Source organism: Scyliorhinus torazame, chromosome 6 (genome assembly GCF_047496885.1).
Source record: "Scyliorhinus torazame isolate Kashiwa2021f chromosome 6, sScyTor2.1, whole genome shotgun sequence".
NCBI classification, from domain to species: Eukaryota; Metazoa; Chordata; class Chondrichthyes; order Carcharhiniformes; family Scyliorhinidae; genus Scyliorhinus; species Scyliorhinus torazame.
This window is the reverse complement of record NC_092712.1, coordinates 242,531,478-242,545,712: the sequence shown is the minus strand read 5'-3', so window position 1 is coordinate 242,545,712 and position 14,235 is coordinate 242,531,478. Positions and strand designations below refer to the sequence as shown.

The window sequence follows — 14,235 nt, the reverse complement described above, 5'->3', positions numbered from 1 at the left end:
CCAGCCCAATCCGCGCCCAGGTCTTGATAAATGCGCAGCTCACAATTCTCCTACTTGCTGCTCCATTCTTTCTTGGCCCACCGCAGAACCTGTTTGTCCACGAATCGGTGTAAACATACCATCATCGCCTTCGGCGGCTCGTTCGCTCGGGGCTTCTTCGCGAGGGCTCTGTGCGCTCTATCCACTTCCAGGAGCCGAGGGAACGCCTCAGCCCCCATCAACCTTTCCAGCATGTTCGTCACATAGGCCCTCTCATCCGATCCCTCACTGCCTTCAGGGAGGCCGACAATTCTCAGATTCTGCCTCCTGGACCTGTTCTCCAGGTCCTCCAGCTTCTCCTGCATTCTTTTCTGGAGGTCATTCATCATCTCCACCTTGCTTTCCAGCACGGTATGTATTCCTTGTGCTCGGACACCTTTTTCTGCACCTCCGTGGGTTTCTTGATTCTGCACCACCTGATCAATCGAAGCCTTGATCGGGTCCAGCATGTCCTTCTTAAGCTTGGCGAAGCAATCTTCCAAAAACTTCACCAGCTGCTCCGTCGAACTGTGCCATCTCCCCGCGGTCCTTGCTCTCCGCCATGCTTTCCCGCGTTTCCAGCTCTGCTCGCGTCTTCCTTATAGGACTTTGTCTTCTCAAATGGCCACTTCTGGTCCAATTCTCCATACACTGGAGGGGGATTTCTCCTCATTGTCTCACTCTTCACTGATTTATCCAATAAATCTGGGAAAAAATGGGAGAAAAAGGTCCAAAATTCCTCACAGGCAGGAGCTATCAAATGTGCGACCTACTCCTTCATGGCAGGCACCGGAAGTCCTCCTGCTGGCTCATTTGTGAGGACGTGTGCTCTTTCCAAGGGCCGGTGCAGACTCAATGGGCTGGATAGCCTCCTTCTGCACTAAATTCTATGAAAAAAAATTCTATGATTCTATGACTCACAGATTGGGGCGCCATTTTGCCTGGCTGCCTCGATCGTTCTGCCTACCTTTCAGCTGCCATCCCCTGGTGCCCAGATGTCAGAAGGAATGCCAAGGTGCCATTCTGCACTGTCGCCGACCACCTGGATGCCTTTAGTGGCCTGGGAGATCCCCTCGGGTGCCATTAAGACTGGTCCACTTTGTGGAAACCAATACCAAATGGCATCCTGGCGAGGTCTCCCAGGTGTGGCCGTTAGGTTTCTGGTGCTGGGAGAATCCCACGAATGCATATGGCTCATTTTAATATGCAGGTCTGGATCACGCCCAGTGAATCCAGATCGTGATGTTTCATTAAATCCTGCGAGGCATTCCGAGTATCGTAAATGTCGCGAGAGGCCTTTGCGAGATTCAATGACCTCATCCCGTCGCCAAATCGGGCACGACGAGGCTGCTAACTCGCACCTTGAAACCTATTCTCAAAACATTTCGACTGCATTATAAATACAGGATTACTTCTCTTAATTTACAGTTTCGCAATAATATTCATTGAATTCTTCCGTTGCCAGTAACTAATCTGGTTTCTGTCGACCTTTGTCATTTTGTTTTGTCTTTAGACTACTCCCTGTGTCAGTTCAGCAGGGTAGAAGTGCTTTTTTATTTCCGACAAATTGGGCAATGCTTTGATTTTGTTTTTTCTAGCCAGTGCATTAGTTCATTGAACACAGTCTTATTGTACTGGTAGACCTGAGATTGCCCTCGGGCACAGAGGATGGCACATGATCTTTGCCCTCAGCAGTGTCACACTATTTTGTGTTTTAATTAGTTTAATGAAGAAGTCACCAGACAACTGGTTACTGGGAAGTCTTGAAAATCATATTTTAGCAGTGGTGGTTTTGAAATGTTTATACATGTTGCTGTAATGAGGATGTTAACATTGCATATTCTACTTCTAGTTACTTGAAGCAGTTACTTCTCAATTTTACTGTTACAAAAATTAAACCCCATCCTGAATTATCCCAGACAAACTTTGTCCCAAAATTCCAACAATGATTATTGCATGTGAAATGTCCAGGTATGAATGTCCCCTTGTAGTAATTCCTCACTCTCCTCTAGAAGATGCTGTGGTCCTTGGTCAATGTCTCCCCACTCAATCAGTTCACAATAGGGCATTGAACACTGGAAGACTGAAATCCATTCCCAACCTGAGCAATAGTGCCCAAAGGTGTGCAACCCCTACTTACTGGTTCTAAAAGATAATTACAATGACAATTAATCAGCATTTGTTTCCAGTGCTTGTAGTGATATCACTTTAAAAATAAATATTGGGTGCGATTTAACGGAAATGAAATAGAGTCCCATTTTGAGCGCGACTAGCCGGGTGTTTCCCAGCACTGGCAGCGCTGAGAACAACCCCGCTATTAAACGAGGATATCCAACCAAGGACACTATTGCTCAGTCCTCTCTTAGTCCCATTTCCTACAATAACGAGCTCCTATCGCCAGTGCTGGAAAAAAAATCAAGGTGCCATTTTTCAATGACATCCCAATGCCTTGAACCCCTCATCGCGACCTCCAGACCCCACAACTCCAATACAAGGGGTCATCGAGCCTCCCACCTCAAAAGGGCAGACACCCCCAGGCCCGATCCCTGGCACAGGCAAAATTCCAACCAGGCACCTTGGCACTGCCAACTTTGAACCTTGGCAGTGTCCCTGTCAGGTGTAGTGATGGCACCCAGGTAGAACTACCAGGATGCCCAGATGGAGTGCCAGGCTGGCAGTGTTAAGGTGCCCATATGACAGCAGTGCCAGGGTACCATTCCGCCCAGAGGCTGACCATCCAGGAACCTCCGATCACCTTGGGGACCCCCCTGAAAATGCCATTCCGCCGGACCCACGTTTTTGGAGACCAGTGCTAAATGGTGCCCGCCCGGGGTCTCCGAGGCGAGGGGTTTCAATCCTGGACACTTGGTAGATCTGGCTGTAAACGTTACTTTTTTTTTTTTAAATTTCCAATTAAGGGGCAATTTATCATGGTCAATCCACCTACCCTACACATCTTTTGGGTTGTGGGGGTGAGCCCCATGCAGACACGGGGAGAATGTGCAAACTCCACACGGACAGTGGCGCAGGGCTGGGATCGAACCCAGTTGCTCGACGCCATAAGACAGCTAATAACTGTTGGAATCTGGGGGGCTGGATTTTATGGTTTCCTCCCTACCCTTAAGCTGTCCACAATTATATAGGGGCGGGCTAGCTTAGGCCTCACGCTAGTGAGGCCATTAAGTGGTGGGAGAGTTCAGGAGCAGGAGGGGGAGCTAGGCAGAACAATTTGCTTGGACCCTGGCAGGAAGGTGTGAGATGGAGAAGTTGCGCTCTCAATGGCCCCCTTTCCATAACCGGCACCTTCCACTATGACGCGCCCCCCCCCCCCCCATGTCGCCAGGTCTGACTTCCAAGGTTGCTTTGTCGCCCTGGGCTTTGCCTCCCTCCCACCGCCGCACTTACCTGGTTCTGGGCTCCAGAATTAGGTTTTGGGGACTGCTGGTAATCCCAATCCTGGCCACCATTGTTACTGGCGATGCTAGGACTATGAAGCTGTGGGCTAAGCAGATTGGCTGGCAGCTCTTTGAGGTAGGACTTCCATCTGAGGGAGGGGAAACCCCACCACCTGAAAAATCCCATTGAAGGTCTTTAATATCCGCTTGAACTATGTGCAAGCAAAGAGTGGTGGCTGGGGGGAACAAATCCTGGCCTTGTCGGTGATGCAAACATCCCATGAAAGATAAAAAGATGGCACCTGCACAAAAGGCAGCACTCCGCATTGGACTGTTGGCCTAGACTTGTGTTCAGTTCTTCATGTTTCTTCATGGGGCAGTGCGGTGGCACAGATGTTAGCACTGCTGCTTCACTGTGTCAGGACCCGGGTTCAATTCCGGCCTTGGGTGACTATACGCTTTTTGCTATGTCTATGTGGGTTTCCTCCGGGCGTTCCGGTTTCCTCCCACAGTCCAAATATGTGCAGGTTAGGTGCATTGGCCATGCTAAAGTTGCGCCTTAGTGTCCAGGGATGGGCAGGTGGAAACCAGAATGTTAACTTAGAAGGTATAATAACTGAATATAAGAATTGGCAAGTCATGTTGCAGCTGTATAGAACCTTAGTTAGGCCACACTTGGAGTATAGTGTTCAATTCTGGTCGCCACACTACCAGAAGGATGTGGAGGCTTTAGAGAGAGTGCAGAAGAGATTTACCAGAATGTTGCCTGGTATGGAGGGCATTAGCTATGAAGAGCGGTTGAATAAACTCGGTTTGTTCTCACTGGAACGAAGGAGGTTGAGGGGCGACCTGATAGAGGTCTACAAAATTATGAGGGGCATAGACAGAGTGGATAGTCGGAGGCTTTTCCCCGGGGTAGAGGGGTCAAGGTTTAGAGTAGATGTACGAGGCAAGTTTTTTTACACAGAGGGTAGTGTGTGCCTGGAACTCGCTACCGGAGGAGGTGGTGGAAGCAGGGACGATAGTGACGTTTAAGGGGCATCTTGACAAATACATGAATAGAATGGTAATAGAGGGATACGGACCCAGGAAATGTAGAAGATTGTAGTTTAGTCGGGCAGCATGGTCGGCTGAAGGGCCTGTTCCTGTGCTGTACATTTCTTTGTTCTTTGAAAGGGAAATAGAGAACCAAAGTAAGAGAACAACATCACCCTCGGGCAGACCAAGAAAGGTGATGTGAGAAGGGAGGTGGTCAATGCAGTATTGAGGGTGTTGTACCTAAATGCGCGGAGTATACAGGACAAGGTAAGTTAACTTGTTGCGCACATTGAAATTGGTCAGTATGATGTTGTGGGCATCACAGAGACGTGGCTGCAAGGGGATCAGGGCTGGGATCTAAATATCCAAGAATTTGTGTCCTATTGAAAGGACAGGAATGGGCAAAGGGGGCGGGGTTGCATTGTTAGTTAAATCGATAGCAAGGAGCGATATAGGATCAGAAGGCACAGAATCTCTGCGGGTAGAGTTGAGGAATTGCAAAGGTAAAAAGGCCCTGATGTTATGTACAGGCCCCCTAGCAGTAGTCAGGATATGGGGCAGAAAATAAATCAGGAGATAGAAAAGGCATGTAAAAAAGGCAATATTACAATAATCATGGAGGACTTCAATATGCAGATGGACTGGGAAAATCAGGTTGGTATTCGATCCCAAGAAAAGGGAATTTGTGGAATGTCTAAGAGATGGTTTTTTGAATCCGCTTGCGACAGAACCTACTAGTGAACAGAGAATTCTGGATTTGGTGATGTGTCATGAGGCAGACTTGATTAGGGATCTTAAGGTGAAGGAAATCATAATATGACTGAATTTACCCTGCAGTTTGAGGGGGAGAAGCTGCAATCAGACATAATGGTATTGCAATTAAATAAGGGTAACCAGAAAGACATGAGGGAGGAGCTGGCCAGAGTTGATTGGAAAAGGAGACTAGCTGAGAAGACAGTGGAACAGCAATGGCAGGAGTTTTGGGGGGTTATTCGGGAGGCACAATAGAAATTCATCCCAAGGAGGAGGAAACAAGCTCAGGGGAGGACAAGGGCATCCATGGCTGATGAGGGAAGTCAAGGACAGCATAAAAGAAAAAGAAAAAGCATACAAAGTGGTGAGGATTAGTGGGTAGCCAGAGGATTGGGAAGCCTTTAAAAGCGAGCAGAGAACAACTAAAAGTGCTTTACTCCGGCATCGGCGCCCGTTCTGGGACCCCATCCTGCGGCCCACAGGAGGCTAGGACGGCGCTGGAGCGGCCTCCGCTGCCCCAGCTGCCGATCCCGGCCTGAACCTGGCGCTGCGGGCTCTGCGCATGCGCAGTGGCCTTCTTCCCCGCGGCGGCCCAGACGCCAAATGGCGCAGGGCTACAGGAGCCAGCGCGGAGGAAAGGAGGCCGGGGGGCAGAGAGGCCGGCCCGCCAATCGGTGGGCTCCGATCGCGGGCCAGGCCACTACGGAGGCGCCCCCCCTCCCCCCCACAGGCCGCACCTGGAGCCTTCACGCCGAGATCCCGCCGACTCAGAGGATGTTAGAATGGCGCCGGCGGGACTCCGTTTTTTGTTGACGGCCGCTCAGCCCATCCGGCTCAGGAAATCAGCGTGTTGGCCCATGCCAGAGTGTCGCCACATACCCTGACCGGCGCCGCATTGTGGAGAATTGTGTCCGGGCGTCGTGGCGCGGTGGCACCGCGCCGATTCTCCGACCCAGCAAGAGGGGGAGGGGGGAGGGGGGGGGTGGTTTGGAGAATTCCGCCCAATTGTAATGATCGTGGTTAAACAAACTTGAGTGTTTCTATTTCTCAGTGAAGAGGAGGTAGAAAATCCCTTAGGAACAAATTGTTTGCCCCACAGAGGTCACACTTTAATCTTCACAGATGATTTGACAGTTACTGGAAGGGAAAGCAAAGGCTTTGAATTGGTTCATTTAATTGTGCAGTGAAGTGAGTGGATTAGGGCCTGCACTGTGTTTATTTGCCAATTTTTCCTAGAGATTTGTAGTGAGGAAGCCACCGACAATCAGGCATATTTAATTATAAATATGAAAAAAGTCTAGACTAAATATATATGAACTGCAGATTTTAAAGAAACATAAATTATGTACAGATTGCTCTACTCAATTGTGTGAATTTGAAACGTGGATTGTATCCATGGAGTAAGCACAGTGGCATGTATTCACTTCACTGTTGTCTCCTTTAAAAATATACAAATTAGTAATCGGTTAAAATGTAGCTTCAGGAACGTGTTTCAACTTTCTGACACGCACCTTGCATATGTTCTAATATTGTCAAGGTGTCGTGTAGCACCGAATTGTTGCTTCACAGCTCCAGGGTCCCAGCTTCCCGCTTCAGTCACTGTCTGTGCGGAGTCGGTACGTTCTCCCCGTGTCTGCATGGGTTTCTTTCGGGTGCTCCGATTTCCTCCCACAGTCCAAAGATGTGCAGGTTCGGTGGATTGGCCATGATAAATTGCGTTTAGTGTCCAAAAAGGTTAGGTGGGGTTACTGGGTTACGGGGATAGGGTGGAAGCATGGGCTTAAGTAGGTGGCTCTTTCCCTGGGCTGCTGCAGACTCGATGGGCCAAATGGCCTCCTTCTGCACTGTAGGGATTCTATGATACGCCATTCGAGGTTCCGATCAATCCACAGTGCAGCACTACCAGTTCCTATTTTTGGGAAATCTTTTTTTTTCAGAAAAGTAATACAGGAAAAATTCAAAAGGGTTGCTGGCAAAGACCTAACATGAGTTACTCATTAGAAACCATTGATTAGAAGCAGTCAAATTTTGAAATTTAAATTAGTTACAGCAAACCTGCTATTTTGCATTCTGAATGTCATTCTCTGTGACAGGCCAAGGCATCATTCACTACTCCGTCTGGAACATTTGCCGGAGCTCCAATTGGGGGAAAAAAATCATTTTGCAAGGGTTTTAAAAAAACACTTTTTGATTTGTAAGTAATAATAATGACCACCTTTGTTTAAATGCTAAATTTGTCATTTGTTGAACAAGGGTACCTGTGGAGATAAATATGTTTAACTGTGCAAAAGAACAGCCACAGAGAGTTGCTTTTCAAGCAAATTGGGTTTGAATCCGGGCACCTGAGGTACACACATTATCTTAACAGTTTAATTATGCAGTTACTTCTGGACGCGATCTACCAGCTGCATCCCAGGTGTGGCGTAGCCGATAGATGCTGGGAGAGCCTTTTGTGAGATCTAACCAGACTTGTGAGGCGCAATGATCTGTGTCGCACGCAGTGTCGCAAGGCCCACTTAACTGGACTGCTTCCGGTTCTAACCGGCTCCCAGCATCTAATGATCTCCTCAGGGAGTCCCATGCTGGGCGCCGGCGAGTATTGGTCCGCATTTGCGTGGACCAGGTGGAACAGCACCTGGGGGTCTCCTAAGCGATTGGAGGCTCCTGGATGGCCAGGAACAGGGCAGGGTAGTAGGCTGGCTCTCCCCCTGGCACCTGGGCATCTTGACACAGCCAGGTGGGCACCTTGGCACAATTACCCTGGCACTGCTAACATGCCCAGGTGGCACTGCCAAGAGTCAGTGCCATGCCCATGAAAGGAGGGATGAGGGGGCTATAAAGGGTGGGGTGGGTGTGAAGGATGGGTATGAAGAGGCCTCAGGAAGGTTGGGTGGTTGAAGAGTGGGGTCCTGGAAGGGGGGGAGCCCAAAAGGGGGCGTGGAAAGGCCTGAATAGGGTGGGCCCTCAACGACCCCATCTTGGGGTGTCCTCACTTGGGGATGTGGAGCAATGCCCATGTGCGTGGGGGTGACATTGCCTGTGGATGGGGGTGTGTGGGGGTGACGATGCCAGTGGATGGGCGCTGTGAGGGACCACGAAGCTCACTTAGCGATCAGGGCACCTTTTAAAAATGGTGGCCTGATCTCTTGAGCCGGTCTAGCCAGAGAGTTCAGATCCCCAGTGATGAAAATAATTCTAAGAGTGGTCTAGCCTGGGGTGAAACTCCCCGAGCCTCAAAAAAGAGACTAAGTGTGGTTAGATAGCAGCAGGGAACTCGCCAACAGCAGGGGGGGGGGGGGGCTCCCAGCCGAATCTCACATGGATGTCACTTTCATGGATATAGTGTGAAGTCACCAATGGCACACCACTTTTTCTTAAACCACAACCATTTTTATTATAATAACCTTTATTGTCACAAGTAGGCTTACATTAACACTGCAATGAAGTTACTGTGAAAAGCCCTCAGCACAAGTAATTATCTTGAAATTGTCCATTTCAGTGTGGTCACTGCGCTGTGGACACTATTACCCAATATTATCCTTCCTTTTCTACGCTAGGTATTTCTGTTTTTATTTTATTCGTTCAAATATATTAGTTGTCAGCTTAGGCTGCAATCATCATATTTTGTTCATTCCTGAATTACATCAGTGTTATATTACCTCATGACCTTACAACATTTTGATAAGGCACAGTCCCCTGTTGGGGGCATTATATATGTCTTTGGGTGGGATTTACCGGCTGGTCACGCTGGCGGGAAATTCCGGTCTCACATCTGGGCACAGGTTTCCCGGCGACGAGCCGTGCAGTCGACTGGAAATCCCGTTGGGCGGGCTACCACCGCCACCGGAAAACATGCGATGGGGTGGTCGGTAAATCCCACCCTCTCCCCAACGAGTTTAGACACATGCAATTCTTGGTACAGCATTCTCAAAAAAGCACCTTTTGTCAGAAATTGTGGACACTGAAATCTGAAAAAAAAAACTGCTGAGGTAGGAAAGAGCAGATTAATTAATTACTGCGGATGCTGGAACCTGAAAACAAAAGAGAAAATGCTGGATAATCTCAGCAGGTCTGACAGGATCTGTAGGGAGAGAAAAGAGCTAACGTTTCGAATCCAGATGAACCTTTGTGAAAGCTCACAAAGTTCTCTCCCACAGATGCTGCCAGATCTGCTGAGATTTTCCAGCATTTTCTCAGATTAATTAATGTCTTATGTGTGAGCCTTCTGAAGGGGCCACATCTGAAAGGTTAACTTACCTGCATGTCTTCTCCACAGATATTCAAAGTGTCATTTTGTTGTTGCCATTCTGAATGAATTGCTGTATGTTTAGAGCTTTCTGTTTTCCTGTTAACGTTTATTCAATGAATCATACACACTTCACACAACATAACTCAAGTGGAAAAGTTTAATATCTGTTTTCAATCTATTCATGAGCGAGGTGGCTTGGCATTTGCAGTTTTGTGTTTGATTTTATTTTATTATGTCTTAATATGTTAGCATAATAGGACGGCACAATGGCACTGCTGCCTTGCCACGCCGAGGACCTGGGTTTCAGAATTTACAGTGTAGAAGGAGGCCATTCAGCCCATTAAGTCTGCACCGGCACTTGGAAAGAGCGCCCCACGCCTCCACCCTATCCCCTTTATCCCAGTAACCCCACCTAACCATTTTGGATACTAAGGGCAATTTTTAGCATGGCCAATCCACGTAACCTGCACATCTTTGGACTGTGGGAGGAAGCTGGAGCACCCGGAGAAAACCCACGCACATACGGGGAGAATGTACAGACTCCACACAGACAGTGACCCAAGCTGGGAATCAAACCTGGAACCCTGGAGCTGTGAAGCAACTGTGTTAACCACTATGCTACAGTGCTGCCCATCCCTGCCCCCGGGCCACAGTCTGTGTGGAGTTTGTACATTCTCCCCGTGTCTGCGTGGGTTTCACCCCAACAACCCAAAGATGGATTGGCCACATTAAATTGCCCCTTGGGAAAAAAAAATTTAAACTGAAAAAGAATTGTTGGTGTAACAGTGATGTAAAGCGGGTTCATTCGGAGTAAAGAGGGTTCATTAGGAGATGGATCTAAAATTGAAAGGAATGCAGACAGACAAATGTTTATACCGAGTGTTATTTGCTGAGGTAGACAAATATCCCCACCTCCCTTCCATCTATTCTACTGGCAGCTCAAAAAGGTGTTGTTTCTGAATAAACAAATATAAACTTGGGTTTTTTGGTAGCTGGAATAAACTTGGTAACGCAATCTGTGCTTTGAAGGGCCACTGGTTAATGTCACTCAATATCTCACACCAGTGAACAGTGTTTGTGTGGTGGAGATTCGACCCACTGTCATGTGAAAATTGCATAGAAATCCCCTTTGCCAGTGCAGGATTTGTATGTTATAAGTAGGCCTCTGTCTGAAGTTGGTGGGCAGCTGTGCTGAAATAAAAACAAAATACTGGAAAATTGGGCGTACTCTGCAGAGAATGGAAGGTAGAATTAATGGTTTTGGTAAGAGGTTATTACTCCAAACCACGTACAGGCTGGATGGGAATCACATCAAAGAGCAGAACTTCAAGGTGAAAGCAGAAGGTTATTTGCCCTGAAATGTGAAACCCCCTGCTTTCCTCTCTACACCATTGCTGTCTAACCTGCTGAGTGTTCCCAGCATTTGTTTTTATTTGATTTCCAGCATTTTGTGTAATTCCCGGCCTCCTGCAGCCAGCAGACATGGTGTGCGAGCAAACAGCTGGTAAAATCAGACTGCTCAGGTTTTTGGAGCCTTGTTTCTACCTGAAAGCAGAAATTAAAATCTTGCCTTCATGTAACTATTATCTAGTACCATTTACTGTGTAAATGAGCTCTCATGTTTTCTTACATTTATTAAAGGCGCAGCACAAATAATTTGCTCAAAACCTATGTCTAACTTTCCCCAGTTTTGATGGAATGTCACAGACATGAAACTTTGGGTCGGATTTTCTGTTTGAAGTTGGGACCTTGACATTCGGATTAGATGCAGATCCAGATCCCACATCGATTTCAGGAGAAGTACCTGGGTTTTGTAGGATTGAACAGTTAGTGGCTTGCTATCCAATTAAGGTTGTAGTTTGGGTTCTCAAACTTGGAGAGATAATAGGACCCTCTTAGATCTTTTAAAATATTTGAAATTCACAATGGTCATAGGTGCCGGACCACCATTGTAGAGGGGGAGCTTTCATGATAACATCTGGAAGACCTAGCATTAATACGCTACCAACTACTCGTGGGAGGTCAGTTGTTCCATGCCCAATCTGTCTTCTGGTAAATGGCTGGGAATTGGGACCATGGTGGGAATCAGCTAGGCGGCTGGTGTTGGGAAATTCCGTGTCTGCTCATCTCCATTCCAGTTGCATATTGCCACTAAAACCCTGCCACTAACTGCATTTTACTCTCCACATTTGCTACCTGACCTGTTGAATACTTCCTATATTTTCAGTTTTTATTTCCGATTTCTAGCATCCACAGTATTTTGGTTTTGTAGTAGTGTTTAATTCACTCCCATTTCCTTTCCGGGAATGCTCACCTTCAAGTTCTGCTTTTCTTTCTGATGGACTTGCATTTGTTTTCTTTGCTTTGTTCGCTTTTCTTCCTTTACATCTCCCTTTTTCTGCTTGACCAGATACCCCAGTCTTTTTTCAACCTCCACCCTTACATTTGCTCTGTTGCACTTCTAACTTTTCTCAGTTATGACAGATGAACATACAAGCAAGTTACAGGAGTCAAGCCTTTTCTGCCATTTATTAGGATAATGGCTGATTTGATAGCTATCACCCCCTTGCTTACCAAGAATCTATCCACCTCTGCTTTGAAAATATTCAGACTCTGCTTCCACTGCCTTTTCAGGAAGAGAGTTCCAAAAACCCTTGACCTTCTGAGAGAAAAAAATCTCCTCCACCTCCGTTTTAAATGGGTGGCCCCATTTTTAAACAGTGACCTCTAGTTCTGGATCCTCCCACAAGAGGAAACATCCTCGGGCAGCACGGTAGCACAAGTGATTAGCACTGTGGTTTCATAGCGCCAGGGTCCCAGGTTCGATTCCCTGCTGGGTCACTCTCTGTGCGGAGTCTGCACGTTCTCCCCGTGTCTGCGTGGATTTCCTCCGGGTGGTCCGGTTTCCTCCCACAGTCCAAAGGCGTGCAGGTTAGGTGGATTGGCCATGGTAAATTGCCCTTAGTGTACAAGAAATGTTAGGAGGGGTTATTGGGTTACGTGGATAGGGTGGAAGTGAGGGCTTAAGTGGGTCGGTGCAGATTCGATGGGCCGAATGGCCTCCTTCTGCACTGTATGTTCTTACATCCTTAAATAAATTGACCAGTAATGTACAGTACTCCATATGTGGTCTCACGAGTGCAGTAAAGTGCCTGATCAAAAGTTTTTAAAAAAATATAAACATTTTATGGTTTTATAACAGTAACAGAAGAAACTGTACATACAAATAGAAACATAGTGCAAACGCCGTCTTCCTCTCTCACAGGTCCCACGTTTTCTAGCCTCCTACTCTACATTAAACTACCCCCTCCCCCTTCCCTAAAGAAGTCGACGAACGGCTTCCACCTCCGAACGAGCCCTAGCATTGACCCTCAGGGCGAACTTGATTTTCTCCAAACAGAGAAAGCTAGCCTTTTCAGATAGCCACGTCTCCGACTTCGGGGGTTTGAGTCCCTCCAAACTAATAATATCCGTCTCCGGGCTACCAGGGAAGCGAAGGCCAGAACGTCTGCCTCTTTCTCCTCCTGGATTCCCGGGTCTTCCGACACTTTGAAAATCGCCACCTCTGGACTCGGTGTCACCCTTGTTTTCAACACTTTGGACATGACATCCGCAAACCCCTGCCAGAATCCTCTGAGCTTCGGGCATGTCCAGAACATATGGACATGGTTCGCTGGTCCTCCCGCACACCTATCTTCCACCCCCAAGAACCTGCTCATCCGGGCCACTGTCATGTGAGCCCGGTGAATGACCTTAAACTGTATCAGGCTGAGCCTGGGACATGTTATGGACGAATTGACTCTGCTCAACGCAGCCGCCCAGAGAGCATCCCCTAACTCCCCACCGAACTCCTCTTTCCATTTGTGTTTCAGCTCCTCGGTCTGTGTCTCCTCCGACCCCATAAGCTCCTTATAAATGCCCGAAAACCCTCCCTTCTCTCACCCACACTCTGGAGACTACCCTGTTGTGTATCCCCCTTGGTGGCAGGAGCGGGGGAAGTTGAGACCTGCCTGCGTAGGAAGTCTCGTGCCTGCAGGTACCTAAATTCATTCCTTCTCATCAGTTCAAATTTCACCTCCAGTTCCCTCAAGCTGGGAAAGCTCCCTTCTATAAACATATCGCCCATCCTCTCGATTCCTGCTCTCTGCCACCTCTGGAACACTTCATCTAGCATCCCCGGGGCAAACCGGTGATTATTGCAAATTGGGGGCCAGACTGATGCTCCCTCTGCTCCCACATGTCTCCTCCATTGCCCCCAGACACTCAGGGCCGCGGCAACCACGGGGCTGGTACAGTTACCCCCCCCCCCCCCCCCCCCCCCCCCCCCCCACACCTCCACCCCACCACCACCATCCACTTCCTAATCATGGCTATATTCGCCGCCCCAGTAATAATTACTAACGTTCAGGAGTGCCAGCCGGCTCCCCCGGCTGCGCTCCAACATCCCATTTTTAACTCGCGGGGTCTTACCCGCTCAAACAAAGCCCGAGATCGCCTTGTTGACCCGTTTAAAAAAGGACCGAGGAATAAAGATGGGGAGACACTGAAACACAAACAGGAATCTCGGGAGAACCGTCATTTTCACTGTCTGTACCCTCCCGACCAGTGACAACGGGAGCACGTCCCACCTCCGAAAATCCTCCTTCATTTGGTCTACTAGTCGGGCCAGATTGAGCTTGTGCAGCCGTTCCCATTCCTGTGCCACCTGGATGCCTAGGTACCAAAAGCTTCCCCCTACCACTCTAAATGGCAGCTCCCCTAATCGCCTCTCCTGCCCCCTTG

General features: G+C 48.3%; 1 protein-coding gene across 1 annotated transcript in view; it reads left to right on the top strand.

Moving 5' to 3' along the window:
• Nucleotides 1-14,235, top strand: part of LOC140425357 (unconventional myosin-X-like) — a 341,226-nt gene that overhangs the window by 232,718 nt on the left and 94,273 nt on the right. The window lies entirely within an intron of this gene.